A 17046-nucleotide genomic window follows, 5' to 3' on the forward strand; every position below is an offset into this window, starting at 1 on the left:
AGCAACTCAACTAAAAGAAAATCTAATTAAATAATCCAGTTGCTTTTCAGTCTGTATTTATTATCGAGTCATGCTTGCACTCTGAACACGAAGAAAGGATTTTGAGCGTGGCATTAAAGTAAATCTATGTGCCAGGTTTTCTCGATTTGCTTTCTCTCATGTTTTTAATGATGCTGATAAATGGAGATTCCTTCCAGACTCAAACAAAGGCTGTCCAGTCCCTTGGTCATTGTACGATATACAGACATTTAACAGAATATCCAGCAAAGCACATGTTGAATCCCTCTCACCTCTCATTATGCTGGAGAGAATTCATGTCTCTCTCTTGTGTCACAACAGATGGAAAGCAGGATCTACTCTTTATTTTACCATAAAGATAGAATTATCCTTCTTCTTTTGATTTCCCCAAGCTGTAAAATTCTCTATATGACATTTTAGGATTTCAATGTTGTATTTTCTGCTCAATATTTTTCACTGAAAGGGAAAAGAAGTGTGTGGGAGTTTCTTTTCTCATGGTGAAAGGCTAGGAGGTCTTTGCTTGGTGATGTAACTTCACAGTTAAGTTGCTGGTAATTGCTATTCATATGAAGTGTCTCCTATAGAAGAAGACAATGATGTCCTTTGCAGCTGTTGTTATTGACATTATGTGTCGGATCGGCAGTGTAAAAACTGACCAGATTAATGCTAGATTTCACATGATTTAATTAGTTAACATATGATCATATTTACCTTGAGATGTGGCCCGAATGAACATCCAATATGAGAGGAAATTAGTGATTTTGTAAGGAATTGGATCAATTCAATTTTAGTTTTGACTTTTAAACAGCAATGATAATAAACTTCTGTCTTTAACTATCTAATTGAATACCTTTTGGGATACTTTTGTGAAATAAATAGTGTATAGAAAAGACATGGCACTTTTAAAATATATGATATATTGTGCAAAGAAAGCCAAGATATGTGGATGTTTTTCAGCGAAAAGTTCAACTTGATTTTTGCGGGAACAAAGACTAAGATTGTGTTAGGTTCAAAGGTAATCCGGGTAAATCACATTCAGACACAATCCAGATATGAGATGCATGTTAATCCTGGGCATAAAGGGAGACACACAGGTCTCCATGACAACGGCACCGGACGGTCTGCCGGGATCAGCGGCGGGAGAAGCTGAACAACTGTAATTACTTGATGACTAATCCGTCCCGAGCATTGAAAATTTCATCTATAGCATCCAGTAACCTTCAGCGGATATCACTCCCATTCACCGTTACACTGACTGACATTCAGACGCACACTGTTGCTGCAGGAACCTCACTACCACAGTTGGATTAGTGGTTACTCGTATTTTCTCATGCAGCTGAATCCTATATTTTTGGTGGAATACCTGCAGGCCCAATTTTAAGTAACACAAAAAATCAATAGTTTGAAATAATAAATAATTAAAGGGACCCTATAAGGTTTGAGGGGTTTTTCCTTTCCTGTAGTAGTTATATAGGTTTCTCTCCCACACACTCCCCCCCCCCCCCCCCGTGAATCACACCACAAGATTCAAGGCTTTTATTGTCATTCGTACATAGCTACAGTGTAGTTATGTTGATGAAAATCTTAGGTCCCAGGATCCTCCAACAGTGCAACACAATACAACAGATAAAATAGTGCAACTAAATACAGTGGGTACCACTTTGGAATAAGACTACCCTTGTAAACTATTCATAAAGGGTTTATAATGAGGTTATTAATTAGGTTGTAAACACTTTATTAATCATTAAGAACCATTTATAAACCAGTTCTAACATGCGTCAACACAGGATCACTATTTGGCAAGATGACTAAGCCTTATATTGGCTACCTAGCTTAATTTGTCTTCTTCATCAGCCAGCATCCTTGGTATCACTGAGTTGAGTCCCCCCCTTCCATCTTGATGTTTCTTGGCATCTCTTTATGACAATTTATTTACGAGTTACTAACATTTATAACTGCCAAAAGGGAGCCTTGTTGTAAAGTGTAAAACACATTCCCATTTATGAATGAGTTTCTACCATTAAGGCTCAGCAGCACAGATAAATGTGGGCTCTCTATTTGGCAAGCAACCGGTCACAGTCGCCCTGTTTACCTCATGTCTTATAAAAGCGTATTAATGATTTATAACGTTTTCACAACTTAATTAATAAATGAATTACAAACTACTCGTAAACCCTTTATAAGGGTAGTCTTATTGTAAAATGATACCTACAAGTGATACATAATTTGTAAGTTGCAAACAACTCGATTGGACTCCTTCGTTTATTACTGGAACATAGTGACATCCCTGTGTAACACTTATGCCTCTATTGGCTAGTGCTACAACACATTGTACGTGATAGGCTATAAGGGGCGGGACGTATACTCGTTTGACCAATCAGAGCAGACTGGACTCTGGTTTCAGACAGAGGGTGAAAAGAGGTGCTGCAACAGGCAGTATGAGAGAAATAAAGACCTTTTTTTTAGCATTAAAGCATGGACAAATGTCACGGTAGAGACACAAAATACAAATATGAGCATAATAGGTCCTCTTTAAGGTCTATATCAGCCATTCCATCCAAACTAAGTCTGACTAATAACATTATTATTTCACATGAACATCTCTGATTTGTCTGTAAGAGCATTCACCAAAAAGATGTGAACTTTGCTGATGGCTGGTGTAGGCATGGCTTGATCTCAACATCTGCCATGGAGGACAGATGTGAAACCTCACCGCAAACCACAGGGCCAGAGCTCCCTTCATGAGTCAAGCCATGGCAACAAACAATGCAATACTGGCCAGTCCTGGGGGCAATCAATTATGTATACCCTCTTGGATGGTTGGTATGTATATAACAGTTGAGGAGAGGGAGAATGTGATGTAATACTTTAAACATAAATAAAAGTGCCTTGGGCGGAAATGATAACAACAATGTGAGGCGGGTTAGGGAAGGGTCTGTGCACGGTGCTTCAACATCTGCATAATAATCAGAGCTTTCTTTTCCTCATCTTGTGTGGAAAACATGCCGTTCTATCGCTGCAGGCCACGCCAAGAGATGAGGTGTAACGTTAACACATGAGGCCAATCTGAGTCCCATGTGCTTCCGTAAGCATCGAGAGAAAAGACGCACAGCGTTTTAGTTGCTACACTGAGATCATGAAACAACACACAGGCCCAGTGGTGCCTTTGAATTTTATGAATGCATATGAATTGGAACGGGCTCACAAGTAGTAATTATTTCCTTTCATTTGAAAAACAAGTATATCTTATATATAGATAATTCCCATGGCATCCTGCGGTGCGTGCATTTCCCAACATATTTGAAGATGTATTTTTCCGTGGTACTTTTGGAGAAGCTTTTAATAACTCCTACAGAGTAAATCAAATGTTTTCCTATATGCCAAGGCAGTGGCCTGTTTTCTGTTAAAAACGTCACTGGTTACATTCCAAATATATCTGACAGGGAATGAACCAGGCTTTCCCCTTTCTAAATACATACTAACGACGTGCCTTTGAGCCACTTTATCTGGAGCTTACTGATAGGGATACATTTTTATATTTGAAAGCAGCTAAGACTCTACTACTCTTCAAGACAAAATTCATCTTTGGAGATCTCAAGTGGGACAGCAGCGTCATAGAAATGCTCAAACGGGTGAATTGAGTAAAAGAAGACGACTCGGTTAGTTTTCTTCTTTATGATCCTATATCCTATCCTTAACATCTCAGCTGGTGATGACCAGGGGCCTGTCACAAGTGAACATCGTGAAGCTAACTGTCTGAATTTTGAGCAAAATGTGCTTATAGCGACACTTTCAAACATCCATTATTTCCAGGAACAATCAAAGAGGCGAACTTTCTGCCAGAACAAGCTGTCAGCACAGAGTCTGCGGACTGCTTCCAGCACAAGAGACATTTAGTGGGGATTGTCTATCCGCCACTGAGCGTGATACCTCAGCTCATTAGTCATCAAGATGTAGATTCAGACCACTGCTCTCTTCAAAGTATCACAATTGAGATTTTCCTTTTGTTCACATATAATGTTAAATACACTTTTAATTCACTGTTCATTTTAAGATGGACCTGGCGCCTTCAGTACACAGTGTTTCAGCTCGCTGTGTGGTTTAAAGTGGTGACAACAGATGATGACAGTTGGGTGCATCACACCGTGGGAAGAAAAAATGACAAAAAGTGACAAGGCAACAGCCGCCTGTAACATTTGTCCTCTGAAAGTGTTGCACTGAAGCCATCAGCAGTAAACAAGTCACTTTATTCTGACCTGTAATTGCAGCGCCGGCTGTTGGTAAAGCTTCGTCATTTTGAATCTGCCAGAAAACTCCAAAGTCCCAAAAGTTACATTAAATTCAGTCAGTGATGTCCAAGATATTGAATGTGGACTGTGAGGGAAACTTCTTTAGCAATGGAGAGTCAGGACTCAAAGAGACACGAGGAGAGCTGGAGCTTTGACGGCAAACACTGACGGTTTATTTGGAGTTACGGCCAGAGAATTGACGAGACAGGTGGTGTGTCACGAGTTGACACAGCGGTTGCCAAACCAATTCTGAAGAACTCTTCTGCAGCTCGAGGTTTTAACTAGCTCGGAGTGTAATAATCAACATTCTTTATCAGTGAGACTAAAGCAATTATGGACCCTGAATCTAACTAGAGCTCTCGTCCATAGGAAAGAATGTGCGCCAGGGAACCTACGTCCCTGAACAGTAAACTACCTCATGGCGGCTTGTGCTCTGTCATAGAGTGGCAACAACAATTCGCCCAAGCTGCCCCTCCTTAAGAGAGATAGCAGCGATACCCAAGGCCGTAGACCTATGCCGTGGGAAAGGAGACAGTGAGAGGAGAAAACGATGAACTGGGTCGAAGGTTGAATACCTAAGCAAATTATTCCCTTACATGGACAAATAGAGGACGCAAAGCTGTAGGCAACAAGCTTCTTAGCAAGGTAAACCACTGCTGTGTGAAAAGACTACTCACTATGTGCATTGCATGACATTTGTGAATGCTGGCAATACTATTTATAAGATTCCCTATTATAACAATGACAGTTTGTTTTCTTGACCCTCAACAGCACTTTATTTGACAAGTTGATGGTGGTTTGTTGAATTGCCTTCATTGTTGCCATGCTAACCAATTGTGTCAAAACAACGCAGGTTAAAACATTTGAGGAATTACAACTTTAGAGCAACAACATAGATTTTTATAGGTATTGTGTATCATTATTTATCATTTTATTCAGCTTTAATAAAGTAAAAAAGTGTATTTCCAGTGTAAATTGGTTCTGCATGACGTTGTGTTTTGTTTGTTTTTTAAACCTTGCTACCACTTAGAGTCGTCTTAGCAAATCTAAATCCTGCCTAAAGGGGATTTCAAGAGCATCCTCTTGCACTGATGTGTGAATAAAAGGTGCTTCGACATCGAAGAATTGTGAAAAAGCAATGATGACATTTGTATTAAATGGAATAAGAATGAATGAATGATATTTGAAGATCACCAGTAGAATAATAAAGGTGAAAGGTGAGCGATTGTTCATACAGTATACACACTATGTGCAATGCTCTGTAAATCTTTTCATTGTTTTATTTTAACTGCATATTGATATTGTTATTATTATCATGCGCAGCTTTCCACCTTCTTCTCCAGTAGGATTCAGATGAGGGTGTTGCACTTTGCTTTTCCTTATACATGTGATGTTTTGGTGTTTGTTTCTTTCCGTTAACTGTCAAGTGGGAAATAAGTATTTGTTTGTGTTTCTCTTAGTATCCTAAGACACTGTTATGTTTGGCTGTGAAAAAATGTTTTATTATGAAGGGCAGACCATCTATTTGTATTTATTTTGTTTTTTTTAGAAAGGGGCAGGTAACATAAGATTTTATTCTTCTCCCTGCTCCTTTTCGCTCAATGGTGTTTTGGTAGAGTCATGTTTTGTTGGCAATTATTGTACATTTGGTTTTGTGTACCATGAACGGGACAAATACAATTGAAATGAAATGAAATAGGCACCTATATGTGTCTTTATTCACCTTGTGTCAGGTGAAATAAGACATGAAAGCTTCTACTTAATCTAATGCTGCTTCAAGTGCATCTCATGTATACATTCATTTGGACAAAACCATCAGCCAAATAACGTATACAAATGTAATGTAAAAAGATAGAAAATAAAAGCGTATTATCTGTTTGCTAAAGTTTACGACTCAGGTAAAGAGTTGAGTGCTTAAACTTTATATTTCCTGATGTATCTACAGAAGGGAATACTGTTGTCGAAAGTATGTAATTTACGAAAGCTGTCAATGTGCACCGGCAGTACGTCAGTGTGATGGCTTGTTGCTGACGTTTCTGGTACATTTTGTACTTACAGTCATATTTGATTTGAGTATTGTTTCACTCTCAGTTCTCCTCCTGTCTCCCTTTTGTTTCTTTCCGACACAATACATACGAGTGAGGAAGATAGGCCACATGCTTTTCTTAGAAAGAAAATAAAAGAATTACAAAGCCAGAACGCCTAGATTAACGGCAGTGTCATCCCTGCAAGGTCGGGTTCCATTGTTAGTTTGTAATCTCCTGAACTGACTGTCACAGCCTTTTGCCGCAGAGTGCAAAAATAATGTATTTAAAAAATGAGACGGGGCTGTGTGTCTCTACAGGGACGGTGGCCATGAGTGATATTAATGGAAACCATTAAAGAAATCTTACACAGAAACAAGACCCCTGGACGGGCAGATTCAAACGGCACCTAGCGGGCCGGGTGTCACATTTCAGCCAGGCACAAGCAGTTTTGTCGAGTATAGAGGGGGTGAATGAGCACAGCAAATTCTTGTTCCACATTAAATGTCGCCTCTCTGCTTTGCCGGGGTGACCTCTGTGGCCAATTATTGGGGAGGCTAATGCTTTGGCTGACAAATCTATTTGAATGGATGAGATGTTTTTCTCATTCGCTGACACAGGAGATCACACGCCTATTATCATCACAATAGCCGTATACACAAGCTTATGTAAATGCCTCCTCACGCAGTAGTGACAGTCAGGCCCACCGCATATTAGCTTTTTGCTCAGAAGAATGGCGAGTGAGGAGAGAATAGGAGGGATAAATTGAGGGTTGCTTGGATATCACTGCCTGAGCCGAAAAGGCTACGGACCCAGAGATAACAAAGCCTCTTTTTTTTCATTGGTGTTTTATCATATTTAATTAGCTCGTTTGAACTGAAATAGCAGATGCATTGATGTGCTAAGGGCATTAAAGCTCTGAATTTGACATGTGTGGCCAGAGTATCAAGAGACGTCGAGACCCCAGACTGATAATTAGCTACTGTAGTGCTTAATCAATTGTACCTTTATTGATTCAATTCCCAAAGTCCAAAAGGCTAAATTCCCAATGTCGCAGAAGAAGCGAGAGGCTCCCTGTCTGTCTTCCAGGCTCGCCCATCCACTTTCACCGCACTGAGAGCACCTTGTGGATTGAAGTAGGGCAAGCACATACACCGGAGGCGTGGAAAGAAATGGAAAATAGCAGCCTGCCTGCATATAGGACTGGGCAAATAACACAGCTAGTCTAACTGACTACCCCTGGGAGACGACCCCTAATTAGGCCTCATCATGTTCAACGGGGCCAGCACCTGCGAAAAAGCACTGAAGAAAAAGGCTACAGTGGGGTTTCTGAAGCACTAGCGGATATTTTATTATATATTTGGACGGCCATTCTGTGACTCCATTTCTGTTGGCTGGCAATATCCTCTGCTGCCTGCTTCATTGTTTCTCTGGCTGAAGTGGGTTCTTCATCAGACCCTAATTAGCCGCAAAATAGTGAAGGACTAGATAGTAAGGAAAGTATCTGTGTGTGTGAAATGACAAATGTGTGCCCGACCCAGAAGTGTGTGTGTCAGCATGTGTTGCCTGTGTGTGGCTGTGCTGTGTGTTTGTATTGAGGCTGTGAGCTGCTGTCAGTAGTCATCCCGTCTGGGGGGGAAAGTAAACTGATTTGCCTCCTGCTCTCCTCTGTTTGATCCCACTGCTTGCTCAGCCGTGATTATGGTACCATATTGGTGAGAGTGCACGCATGACAGGTGTTTGCAGAGTTTATATGCAAACGTAATGCCCACCCACACAAAACCCCTAGTATAGCCTATAGGAGTAATTATATACCATGGGGTGGTTTATTTTTGCCTTGTTTATGGTAAAGGCTAGTTCCTGCATCTGTGGAGATGAAGGAATGCAGCGTCTTCTTTCCAAATTTTGTAAAACGCTTCTCTCTAGGCCGCCACCTTGATTAGAACAGTATCCAAGAGCTTGCAGTGAGGGGGTGTAGCAAAGGGATGTCAAAAGACTGACTGTTATACTTGTATAAACACACTGAGGCATTTGTCTGTCTCTCTTCCTGCATGCCCTTAAAGAACCCTCGGTATCCGAAGTGCACAAGTCCAGTCCTATCGGCCACCCTTCAGTCTGTCAAGTGGCAGTCCCTCTTTTTTAATGACCCTCACGCTGCGCCTTCTTTTCTCTGAAAAGTTGAACCCAGCTCCCCTCCGCTGTCAGCTAGTCTCTGGCTGTGATAATTGAAGCCCCTCATCTTTGGGCTAATTTGCCGCCTTTGTAGCGTTTTGTTCTCTTTCCTTTTCAGGACATTATTCGCTCCACCTGCCATACTTCAGGATTCCTTGATGTTACACAGACCTCCCCGCCCTTCATACGGAGAGTTCTGATAGTGACGTCCCGTGCAGAGACTACTGTCACTTACTGTCATCTGCTGGTATCCGTGGGTACTGCAACACCAGCAGTATGCAAAGTCAAGGAGATTTGATTTAGCAGTATTAGTTTCCTTGTAATATTTAATGCTGCCACAGTAAATGTGTCAGTACACTACCCTGTGAGGAACAAAACACATGCATTAGGCGGAAGATGCTGCTCTACCAGGTGTTATTCTCCCACACTGTGGTGTGGGTTATCATCCTGGATTGGCACATTCCTCTTCCTGTTGTCACACTCAGCACTTATGTCAGCTGAGGAAGATGAGTATAGGCACACTAGCTTAGTGCAAATTCGCTTTTTTTCAACACAAAAAGCCTCCGTGAGGTTCGCAGGCAAGACTCTGTATAGTTCACACTACTTAACAAAAAAAGGAAAAAAAATATTTAAATTCTACATTATGCAGATGGTGCACCCCATGATTGGGAGACCTGGTCTGCTGAAATGATTTCATTGTTGTGTGTCACCATGTGCTCAAAATAGCTCCAACCATTTTGGATTTGGCTACCGTCAGAGAAGGGGAGGTTGTGCTGCAGCTGGCAAAAGGTTTCCGACAGCGACTATTGAGCTTCCCCGGATATTTGTGTCTGTGTGCACATACACACTTGTATGCAGAGAGAACACACAGACACACTCATCCTCACAACTTGGCAGGCCTGCAGACAGACCTGTCCAGGGAACGCGGGCCCTGGAATGACTTTGCTCTTCTGTGTCAGCAGCCCCCCCCCCCCCCCCAGAGGTGGGCATGGGGGGGTTGGTAGAGGAGGTACAGCTACTTTCCTTTGCTTGAGTGCTACTAATAAGAACAGGAAGCCCAGATAAAGGGCTCTCTTTCATGCTGTACCCACAGCCATAATGAGGCCTGGCATCTGATGGATTACCCAGACTTATTTAGCAAAGGCTGCCTCCATTTTCCGGTCGCCCTCCGCTACCCTCAGCTCTCCCAGTCAGTTGAACAAAGGCCGGTCTTTTTAGTGCCTTAATGCATTTGTCGCACAGCCATCACGTGTGTCTGGACTTTGTATCTCCCGCTCATTAATCGTTCAGCGATAAGTCTGACATGATATCCTTGGAGCTACAGAAGGAAATGTGCGCTTGGTGATGATACTGCACCTAATGGCCCTCCTATGTCAAAATCACAATGACTTCTTATGTACATCCCCTGGCCAATGTCACGTAAAGTAAATGCTCTGAATTGGGCGATGTTTTAAATAACTGTCCCCCACAGGTAAGGAGACATAGCCGGAGCCTTGAGGCCTTCGTACACAGAGAGTCTTCAAACACAATAAAGTCCTGATGTCTCCTACTCCACTCGCTTCTGTGAATTTATGTAATCTCTCATTGAGCAACCCTTTCATCAGCCTTTCTAGATAAATGAATCATGTTCCTGGGGTTTAGTATCCATATTCTAAGATAAATGTACACCTAGTAGAAGCTGAAACCTTTGTGATTTTATCAGGTAAACCACGATTAATTGCTGCTCCGACAGTATGCCAACGCACTAGCACAGCAGCATTGGTACTACATCATTCATCACAATTTAGTTCCTTCCAAATCCTGATATCCAGAAACATTATTCTAATGTAATTTCTTACACTTTTTAGCTGTGATACCTGTCTCGATGGATGAATAGCATCATAGATTTGTTTTATGGCCACTTGGAGGCAGCAGAAACAAAATGTGATCACTCCGTTGACATAAAATCTTCTTTTAAGTCGAAATTTAAAAATATTACGATTATGCGATTATTACACTATTACACTCCCAAAGTTAAGTTTGATCTTGTATCAATCTCCAAACTGTCTTGTTCATGATTAAGTGCTACGACTGAATAAACGGGTTTGAACTCAAAAGCACGACTCACACAGGATTTAACAAAAAAAGGTTTATTCAAACCAGAGCTCAACTACAATGGTATAAAAAACGAAATCACTCTTAACGAGGAAAAACACTAACAAAACAAAATCACTCTCAATGAGGAAAAACACTAGGAGCATGAATAATAAAATACTTAGACAAGATTCCTTGGGATTCCTTCTGGCATGATACGCTGGTAGATTGTCACAAGGAACTAAACGAACTGGCACAGGACAGAGGGAGACGAGGACGATAAATACACCAGGTAATGGGGAACAGGTGGAAACAATCAGGGGCGTGGTCGACAATCACAGGAGTGGGAGACACACAAGGAAGGGAGGTCAGAGTATCTGAAACGAGAGGAAAGATTACTATTCAAAAATAAAGGGGAAAATAAAAAAAAACACTTAACTAAACTAACATAATTTGCGAGAGATGACATTAAGTCATATATGCCACATGTGATCAAGTAATAAAAAAGGCAATTTCCGATGCAAATACAACAAATTAAACAGAAATGTAGCAAAATTCATGCCATAGCCATCCATTTATTGTTGGTGTAAGTAAAACATTTCTTTATTTGGATACTTACCTGAAAAAGACCTGGCAGTTTTCTAATCTGAACCGAGATATCTTCCAGTCTTAAATGAAGTTTACACTTAATGCAGTATTCATGAGCCATATATTCACAGGAAATAATTGTACGTGTTTCTAGGCGTTAGGAAAAAAAGAGCACTTTGACTATGAAAAATCATCATTATTAATTCATTGAAAGACAGAGGCTTTTAAAGAAACAATCATTTAAGATCCACTCAGTGGTGCCCTCAAAGAGCCTGTCCACTTTGTCTTTTGAAGGAACGCTTACCTCTGGAACAGCGGGAAGTAAAACACCAAGGACAGACCGTCTGTTTCTGTGTGCTGGTGCGTCAACATTTATTTTTGCGTGTGTGTGTGTGTGTTTGTGTGTGTGTGTGTGTGTGTGTGTGTGTGTGTGTGTGTGTGTGTGGGTGGGGGTGTGTGTGTGGGTGTGTGTGTGTGTGTGTGTGTGTGTGTGTGTGTGTGTGTGTGTGTGTGTGTGTGTGTGTGTGTGTATATATAATGTGTGTTTGTGTGTGTGTGTGTGTGTGTGTGTGTGTGTGTGTGTGTGTGTGTGTGTGTGTGTGTGTGTGTGTGTGTGGGTGTGTGTGTGGTGTGTGTGTGTGTGTGTGTGTGTGTGTGTGTGTGTGTGTGTGTGTGTGTGTGTGTGTGTGTGTGTGTGTGTGTGTGTGTGTGTGTGTGTGTGTGTGTGTGTGTGTGTGTGCTATTGAAGTCGACTGTGTTCTCTCTATGGTGCTTCCTGGTCCTCAGCCAAAGCCCAAGCTCTGTAACAGCAGATAAAGCTCGTCTGTTACCGAGACAGGAGGAAATGGAGCTTGGCTCTTTGGAGAAGGCCACTCACAGATGTATTTACATCATTCTGGAGGGGAGCTCGGTCACATGCGCGCTCATCAGTGAAGTGTCGTGTGTGCGCGGAGAGAGCTGTGTTTTGTTTAGAGAGCCCTCCCTATAGGCATAAACAAAAAAGAGGGCCTGCCTTTTAATTGCAAGGGTAATCTATCGCCTGACTTGCTAATTAAATCACTCCTCAACCAGCTTGCCTAACACCATGACTGCACTAAGCCAGCATTCCAGCAAGGCGAGAAGTGGAATGTTTTGCCAGAGGCGAGAGGAGACAGGGGGAAAGAAAGGAGAGGGGATGAAGGGAAGAAGGTTTGAGAAAGAGACAAAGCCTGGCAGCGAGGTCATAGGGAAGCAGAGGGAAAATAAAGCGAGATGTAAAGGGGACCGAAACACATGCCCTGTTGCATAACGTCATTGATCCCCTTCTTGTAATACCACAAGTTACAGGAGTCGAGTGTGTTCACATGCAAATAAAAGCTTCAATTAGTTTAGCAGGGCTTAAGAATAAAAGCGCACTAATGAGACAAGGTTAAAGTCACATTTCTTTAAAGCAAAATGTAAGCCTTTGAAACTTCAGGTCAAATTTTTCTCTGAGCATTTCTGTGTCTTGAAGCAATTTTCACTTACACTTGGAAGCAATTTTCAAACAGAATTTGTTTTGAACCACTGTCTGTCTTTTAATACTGCCCAACATTGCAGCAGTGACAAAGGCAGATTCACATTAGATGTTGTTTTACCTGAGCCAAGGAGGGAATGTTTTTTGTCTGTTTGTTTGATTGTCAGTCTATCAGCAGGATTTTGGAAGCAATTACGAGAGAAGTGAATCATGGGAAAAAATACACCATTTATGTTTCTCCATCTTTGGCTTGGCTAAAGCATTGTGCTGCATTCATGTGGTAAAAAATGAGATCCTGCACTGAAAAAAGTGCAACGACTGTGTCATTTAATCAAAGTACATTTTTAAATTGGTCTAATTAAGAATCAGGGTTTCCGTTTTTGACATGATTTTTTCCGCTTGCCCAGAAGCAAAACACATCCCCCCCTGAAATAACTTAAAAACAATATTCAACCTAAATCGTTATTTTCACTTCAAAGCATGTCACATGACCACGTGACGTACAAAGCAAGGTGACTTCAAGATTAGCTGCAGCCGCCATTACATCGCTACCCACTGTCTGTGAGAGTCTCTGACCAAAAAACACTTTTAAATAAGGTAAGGATTTTAAATGTTTTTTTTGTTTTTTTAAATGTTTATCCATTTAGTGTCGAGTCAAGATAAACAACACATTTACCATCTGTCTTTGTATTTGGCTATGTGTTAGCTAGCAAAGTTTAACCACGTGTAACCATTTTCTTTAAGGATGGCTTAACCAGATGTATCATGCAAGTGGCGATTTTTTGTTGTGTCGGTTTGACTAGTGAAAAGTTTAAATAGTTGAAAATGTTATATTGGCTTCACATAAGGTATTTTATACGGGGCTATGGTTTAGCAAGTTTAGCCACGTGCTGGGAATATTCAGGTGAACATCTCCTCAAAGAACAACCAATCAGAAAGAGCTAAAAAATATTAAACACACGCAGCTACAACACATCTTCTTTGTAGTGTCCACAAGGTTTCCACATTATGACTTGAAGCTCATGAACCCAACAAAGTCGGAAGAATAACGTCACTGCATGGGAAATGGCCCAATCCAAAGAGCATATGAAAGCACCAAAGGACTTGGCATATGTTTTATGCCAATCCTGTCACAGTCTGCTCCCTCACTCACCTATTTTCTGCATTAGCATTTCTCAGTCACACCCTGTTTCTCTCTCATACTCTGTTAAGGCCCTGACACACCAGGCCGAAATCGGCCGTTTTCGTTAGTCGGACGACGAAGCGTGCCCTGTCGCCCGAACTCAATTTGGTGTATCCCGCACAGTCGGCCGTGACACGCCTTATTTGGCCTTTCATGGCCGATTCAACATGTTGAATCGGCCGTGCGTCGGCCACAGGTAGTCGGACAAAGAAATCACTCTGATTGGCTGTTCAGCTAGCGAATCAGTGCATGAGAAGCGAAACAGTTGCTTGAGAATGTCTTCCGCAAGCAACACTCCAATGGCTGATAGCTCCACACGAAACATGTTTTCGATGGGCAAGAGTAAAAATGGAACGCACACGCTATTTGTTGTTTGTTTAAATCACGTAGTCTGTTCTTCTTCTCTGTCTTCCGGTTGTTGCCTCTTTTGAATGACGAATACACACTACCGCCGCCTGCTGGTAAGGAGAGTTATTGCCACTCACGCATGCGCAGTTCGTACGTGCTCGGCTGCAGTCTTTGCGGTGTGTTCCAGTGCGACACATGGCCAAGACGCAGGAGAACACGCCGACGCAACAGTCGGCGTTGGCATCGGCGAGTTCTCTGGTTAATGCTTGGTGTCTCAGGGCCTTTACACCCATTAGCTCCACTAGTATATAGTCCCCATTCACTCTCACCTCAGTGCCAGATCGTACTTCGCAGCATGCAGTTCTTAGCATTACCTCCCAGATTGCTCTCCCGGTTTCGACCTCGTCTGTCCCTGACCAGCCTGCCTCGCCTGTTTCCTGACCCTGCCTGTCCCTGCGTCTCCCGTCTTGCCTACTCCTGGAACCCTCGCCTGTCCCCGACCAGCCCTTTGCCAACTGTCTGCCGGTTTATCTCATATCAGAACTTTTCAAGTGAGACACTTTATAATAAAGCTACTTACCGACTTTCCCCGGTTTCCCGTGTGTTGCATTTTGGTTCTCAGCTCATTCGTGACAAATCCAGTGTTATTATAGTGATAATTTAGTCTGGCCTTCACTGCAACTATTTATTGTAACCTTGTAGCAATATATACAACAGGAACCAAATGACCCTGTGTAATATGAAAGCGAGTCATCGAGAATTTTTACCTGACCCTGACGTTTTTCTCAGCTTTACTGAATATTTTACAGTCTTTTTAACGACGTTACCGTTTCGCATTTTTGCTGGGATTTCAGCAGTTGTGTAGATTGAAAAATCAAGATGAATCTTTAGTAGTGGGGATTTGAAGAACTCATTTTAGATGTGTGTAAATGTTTTCAAGAAACCTAAAAGACCAAAATAAATGTAAATTTGTCCAGCAGTCTAATCTTAATCCTCCAGTTACACATAAAGCATGCAGGCATACAGTCTGAACAATCCTGCTTGTGATGCAGCCAGCTGTCTGCTTACACAATGGTACAAACATTAGGAATATCACAAGCCAATGTGTTTGAGTTGCTGATGCTAAACGCAAATTCACATACCGTCTGAACATTTATGTGTGCACAGTACGGGTCCATGCATAGGCTGTACATCAAACATGTCACATGAAATTCAATGTTTGTTATGTGAACTGGTTAAGCAGTAAAAGGACATATTTTGTCGTCCCATGTCCATCATGTCAATGAAGGACATGATGGACACGTACCACTATTCCCTCAAGCCACAGGCATGTTTGCCTTTGCTGCAGTGCAAATACATGTAACACCGCAAAGTGCAGATACATGTACTGTATGACAAGAGTTCACATCTGGTGACCTTGCTGATATCCCATAACCAACCTGTCCATCACCCAGGGGAGAGGAGCGGGTGAGGACATCAGGTTCAAACACATCTGCCTATTGCAGCTGTGAGAATTCCCCTGATGTTGTTAAAATGCCGGAAAATACTGTAACAGCTCAAGTTATGTTGTTGTTCAATAGAATGCACACAGAGATACACAGCAATGCAAAAAGCGATGCAATGTAATCGTTTCTTTGATCCAACATGACATCCATGACTGGAATTGGTCACAGCGACAATGAGCAGCTTGTTGCTTCATACATAAAAATGTGTTTCCCCAAGAATGTCATGAATTTATTCAACTAAAACTGTTTCACGCTAGTCCATTTCTTGGAGATGCTGCTTGAATAATTGAACTGAACATACATTTATCAAAGGTAAAACATTGACTGCATTTTTCGTCCATTTGAAATCCTTTTTGTGAAATTAAAAACAAAAGAACAGGGATCTGTCTTTTTCCCTTTTTTCATTCATTTCAGACTAAAATGAACACACTATTCAGAGTTTTCCCTTCATTACTATTCCCCTTTAGCTCGTCTTATTTTCCACAAAACATGGTACAAACAAGTGAATGACTTTGTCTGCTGCTTCGAGCAAGCCATCAGGTTTGAATGCACTCCAAAGTCACAATCCACACAGCAGCCACAATGCTCGTGATGGGGATACAAGCTACAATTCAATTTGTTCTACTTTTTCATAAAAATACCCTGCTAGAATTAGTCAAATTAAGTTGTCAAGCTGTTGATGATTTGTGTTTGCTATATAGGTGGGTCCCACTTTAAAAAGTAAAAGCATTTTCTACAAGATGAATTGGCCTTTTAATAATTGTATTTGATCAGAGTAATTACCTTCTTTAAGATTTCTCAGTAGTAAGTGGTTTTATACATCAAACCATTTATAAAATCCTTGTTACCTGCTGCCGTCTTTGCAGCTAAAAGTCAAATGTGGTGTGTTATGACCGGCTCGTATGCCACAACGGAAAGATAACAAAACGTACACGAGTTTCCAAAAGCAACGGCACATTTATTGCGGTTGTTCAAGATAATACACAAGATGGATGGACGAGGGGAGAGGATCGCCGTGTTACTCCTCCTGCGGCTGGCTTGGAGAGAGTCAGGGCCGCCTTGTGACTCCGGGCAGCTGGGCTTAATAGCACCTCGGCTCCGGCCAGGTGTCCGCGATCGCGCTGATTGGCCTCTTCAGCTCCACCCCACCGTAAGACCTGTAACACACCTGCACACAGGCTCTGGGGCCGTCACAGGTGCTAAAGATGACAATGTTATATTTCTCCAGGATCCCTGGAGGCCAGTCCATCTATATAGCTAACTCTGCGTACTTTATCTAACCTTTCTGATACAGTATCTCCCTACAAGTATGCATACCTAAAAGACATTTAAGAAGTATTTTAACTTGCTT

The sequence above is a fragment of the Notothenia rossii genome, assembly GCF_949606895.1.
Source record: "Notothenia rossii genome assembly, chromosome: 5".
Taxonomy (NCBI): Eukaryota; Metazoa; Chordata; class Actinopteri; order Perciformes; family Nototheniidae; genus Notothenia; species Notothenia rossii.